The sequence below is a fragment of the Nycticebus coucang genome, chromosome 4 (assembly GCF_027406575.1).
Source record: "Nycticebus coucang isolate mNycCou1 chromosome 4, mNycCou1.pri, whole genome shotgun sequence".
NCBI lineage: Eukaryota > Metazoa > Chordata > Mammalia > Primates > Lorisidae > Nycticebus > Nycticebus coucang.
Window position 1 is genome coordinate 102335650 of NC_069783.1, and position 5130 is coordinate 102340779.

The window sequence follows — 5130 nt, forward strand, 5'->3', positions numbered from 1 at the left end:
GATGACAACAAAAAGACAGCATACTAAAACTTACAGGCTGCAGTGAAAGCAGTGTAAATGTAAATTTCTACATTAAAAAGAAAAGTTACAACTGATTTTCCAAAAAGAGAAATACTATTAAAAAAATCTATGAGCAATTTGTATGCAAACACATTTGATAATCTATATGAAATGGATACATTCCTAACAATACACAACCTCCCAAAACTAAAATAGAAACTCTGAACAGACCTGTTAATAAAGTAGGGAGACTGAATCATTGATCAAAAACCTACCGACAAAGAAAAGCCCAGGACCAGATGGATTCACTGGTGACTTCTACAAAACACTGAAAGAAGAATTAAGAACAATTAAACTCTTCCAAAAAAATTAAAAAGGAAGGACAACATTAAATCTATTCTCTGAGCCCACTGTTACTGCAATATCAAAGCCAGACATTATAAGAAAATAAAACTATAGATGAATATACCTGAGGAATATTGAAGCAAATATTCTCAACAAAATATAACAAATATTAAATTAAACAGCATTTTAAAAGGCTACACCAAGAGCAAATGGGATTTATTGCTGTAACGTAAGTATATTGATGCAATACATCAAATTGAAAAACTACATGGTCTTTGGCTAGAAGCAGAAAAAAAGCCTTAGATAAATTTCAGCACTTTTTTGTGATAAAAACATTCAACAACCTAGGAATATAAGGAAACTACCTAAACATAATAAATGGCATATATGAAAATCTCACATCTGAATCAAATAAATCTGATTTTAAAATGGTGTCATACTAAATGGTGTCAAACTAAAAATATCCCTCTAAGAACATGAATAAGAGAAGGATGCCTGCTTTTACCACTTCTCAACTGGAAGTTCTACTCAAAGCAATTAGAAAAGAAAAAGAAATAAAAGTCATCCAAATTTCAAAGGAAGTAAAATTATCTCTGTTCATAAATGACATTATCTTGCATGTAGAAAACCATAAAGATTCCACATAGACACACAAACACAGACACAACTTCTTAGAACCAATCAACAAATTCTACAAAGTCATAGAATAGAAATGCAACACACAAAATTCCCAGTTGTATTTTCCATACAACTAATAATGAACAATCAAAAGGGATACTAAGGAAAAATCAATTTATATAAGCATAAAACAGAATAAAATACAGAGGATAAACCTAGCCAAAGAGGTGAAAGACTGGTGCACTGAAATCAATAAAGTGTTGATATAAATGGAAAGACATCCCATGTTGTTAGACTGGAAGACTTAATACTATTAAGATGTCAATACCATCCAAAGCAATCTACAGAGTAAATAAAATCACTATCAAAATCTTAACAGCATTTTTGCAGAAATAGAAGAATCTGCCCTAAAATTTATGTGAAATATCAAAGGACCCAATGTAGGCAAAACAATCTTAAGAAACAAAGTTAGAGGCTTCACCCTTCCTGATTTCAAAACTTATTACAAAGCTATACTATTCAAAACAGTGTGGTGTTGGGAAGAAGACCAAAATATATTCAAATAAAATACAATGGAGAACCCAGAAATAAGCCTCACATACATCAGCAATGCTTTCAAAGGTGTCAAGACATCCAATTGAGAAAAGACAGTATCTCCAATAAATGGGGTTGGAAGAACTGAATAGCCACATGCGAAATAATTAAATTGGCTTACCTTACCTTATTTTTATTTATTTTTATTTTTAGAGGCAGAGTCTCACTTTATCGCCCTCAGTAGAGTGCCGTGGCATCACACAGCTCACAGCAACCTCCAACTCCTGGGCTTAGGCGATTCTCTTGCCTCAGCCTCCCGAGTAGCTGGGACTACAGGCATCCACCACAACACCCGGCTATTTTTTTTTGTTGCAGTTTGGCTGGGGCTGGGCTTGAACCCACCACCCTCGGCATATGGGGCTGGTGCCCTACCCACTGAGCTACAGGCGCTGCCCACCTTACCCTTATTATATATGCAAACTAACTCACATAGAATCAAAGATCTAGAAGCAAGACTTAAAACTATAAAGCTCCAAGAAGAAAACAGAGAGGGTGAGCTTCATAACATTGGATTTTACAATGATTTCTTGTATTTGCCACCAAAAGGATAAAAAACAAAAGTAAATATGGAAAAATTGAACTATATCAAAATTAACAACTTCAGTGTACCAAAGAAATAGTTAACAGAATGAAAGGACAGCCTACAGACTAAGAGAAAATTTTGTGTAATACATATTTGACGATGGGTAAATATTCATAATATATTAAGCACTCCTACAATTCAAGAACAAAAAACAAATAAATCTGATTTTAAAATGGGCAAAGGACTTGAATAGACATTTATCCAAAGAAAATATGCAAATTACCAAAAAACATACAGAAAGATGTTCACTAAAACTAATCATTAGAGAAATTCAAATAATAACCAAAAAGAAATATTAATACAACCTCATACTCATTATAATGTCTACTATCAAAAAAAAGTTACAATCAACAAACATAAAACAAAATATGTTGACTAGAATATGGAAAAACAAGAATAAATGATCCAATCTCTATGGAAAATAGGATGGAGGTTAGTAAAAAACCTCAAACATAGAATTAGTCTATGTTCCATAAATTTTGTTGCTGGGCATATGTCTAAAAGAATTAAATGCCAGCTCTGGATGAAACATCTGTACACATATAATCCTAGAGGCATTATTCTCAATAGCCAGAGGAGGATGCATCAGTGTTCATGGATGGGAGAATAAACAAAATATAATCTCTACATACAATAGAGTATTCTACAGTTTTAAAAAGGAAAGAATGAAACTCCAACAAAAGCTACAACCTGAATGAACCTTCAGATTATTATGCTGAGTGAAATAAACCAGTTACAAAAAGATAAATGTTGTATGTTTTCACGTCTGTGAGGTACCTACAGAGGTCAGACTTATGGAAACAGAAAGTAGAATAGGAACTGTCAGCCCCTGAGGGGAGGAGAAAGCAGAATTGCTTAATGGATATGGAGTTTGAGTTTTACAAGATGAAGTCATTCTGGAGATTGGTTACACACAGTACAAAGATGGACACTTAGAAATAGTTGCAAAATTTTATATTATGTTTTTTACCACAATTAAAAATAAAAAGTTAACTGCTCAGGGAAAAGATAAAATATCTCAGATTATAACTAAGATTTATACCTTAAAGATCTAGAGTGTAGGGCCTCCGCCTATGGCTCAGTCAGTAGGGCGCCGGCCCCATATACCGAGGGTGGCGGGTTCAAACCCGGCCCCGGCCAAACTGCAACCAAAAAATAGCCGGGCATTGTGGCGGGTGCCTGTAGTCCCAGCTACTTGGGAGGCTGAGGCAAGAGAATCGCTTGAGCCCAGGAGTTGGAGGTTGCTGTGAGCTGTGTGAGGCCACGGCACTCTACTGAGGGCCATAAAGTGAGACTCTGTCTCTACAAAAAAAAAAAAAAGATCTGGAGTGTACCCAATGGCCAATTTTATGCTGCATGTTTTTAACCACAATTAGAGTAAAATGAATCAAACATGAATTTCAATGCTGAAATATATAATTTGAAAAAAATTTTTAAAGCAAAAGCTTGCTGAAAGGGCTCAATAGTAGAGTGGAGAGGACAGAGAATAGTTAGTAGATGAGGACAGATTAAGAATTTACCCAGTCTGGAAAACGAAATAGAATAGAAAAGAAAAAAAAAGACCAGGGCATCAAAAACATATTAAACAATAACAAGAGATTATTATTTTTTTGAGACAGAGTCTTACGTGGTCACCCTGGGTAGAGTGCTGTGGTGTCCTAGCTCAGAGCAACCTCAAACTCTCAGGCTTAAGATATTCTCTAGCCTCAGCCTCCTGAGTAGCTGGGACTACAGGTGCCCACCACAACACCAGGCTAGTTTTTCTATTTTTAGTAGAGACAGGGGGTCACTCTTGCTTTGGCTGATCTCCAACTCCTGAATTCAGGCAATTTATCTGCCTCAGTTTCCAAGAGTGCTAGGATTGATCCTGAGACCAATGTGTGCTGGTGTGATCCTGAGACCTCAGCCTAAGACCTCAAACTTTAACATTATTGGAGATTTACAAGGGGCAGAGAAAGAACAAGAAACAATGGAATGTGAATAGTCTCTTTTAAAAAATTACATGGAGCACTATGGTCACATGTCCAGCTCTCAACTGCTGCTGCAGAAAGACAAGAAGCCCAAGAGGTCTACCTGGAAGACCAATGTGAGCCTCCATCATGAAGTAGAAGATGGAAGTTTTTATTCTGGGAATTTTTTATTGAAATTTTTGATTCTGGAAATTTTGAACAGTTTCTATAGAAAAAGTTTAAAGTCAATGGAAAAACTGGTAATCTCAGAAATGTTGTTCACATGATGCTTCAATATTAAATCACAATTGTTTCTGAGCAACAGTCCTCTAAAAGGTGTTTGAAATACCTGATCAAGAAATACCTTAAGAAGAGCAATCTTTGTGGGCAGCACCTGTGGCTGAGTGGGTAGTGTGCCGGCCCCATACACTGAGGGTGATGGGTTCAAACCCAGCCCCTGCCAAACTGCAACAAAAAATAGCTGGGCATTGTGGTGGGCACCTGTACTCCCAGCTACTTGGGAGGCTGAGGCAAGAGAATCACCTAAGCCCAGGAGTTGGAGGCTGCTGTGAACTGTGATGCCATGGCACTCTACCAAGGGTGATAAAGTGAGACTCTGTAAAAATAAAAAAAATTAAAAAATGAAGAGCAATCTTTGTGATTGGCTTTGAGTGGTTTCATCTGACAAGGGGACTTAGCAAACTTCTTTACTTCCAAATTAGTCAAGGTAAAGATGACTCATAGTCTGAGGCTACTAAAGTCTTCCCTTCTAGGGATTTGCTTACCAATAAGACAAATGAAGCACACATGAGAAAGAACATCTATAAATAGAGGCTTAGGTCATCAGTAAATAAAAAACATTGTATTCTATTCTATTGTGCTCAACATTTTTGACAAAAGTACTAACGAAATTCAAAGGGAGAAAAGAGACTAGAACAATTGGACGTCAATAGGTAGGGGAAAAAATAAATGAATAAACCTCAAACTAAACTCTACACGTTACGTGTATGAAAATATTTGAGATTTGGGACTAGGCAAAGA

General features: G+C 36.1%; 1 pseudogene; it reads left to right on the top strand.

Annotated features, from left to right (window-relative positions):
• Positions 1-4142: 4142 nt before the first annotated feature.
• Positions 4143-4920, top strand: LOC128584374 (60S ribosomal protein L22-like 1; annotated as a pseudogene).
• Positions 4921-5130: the final 210 nt, after the last annotated feature.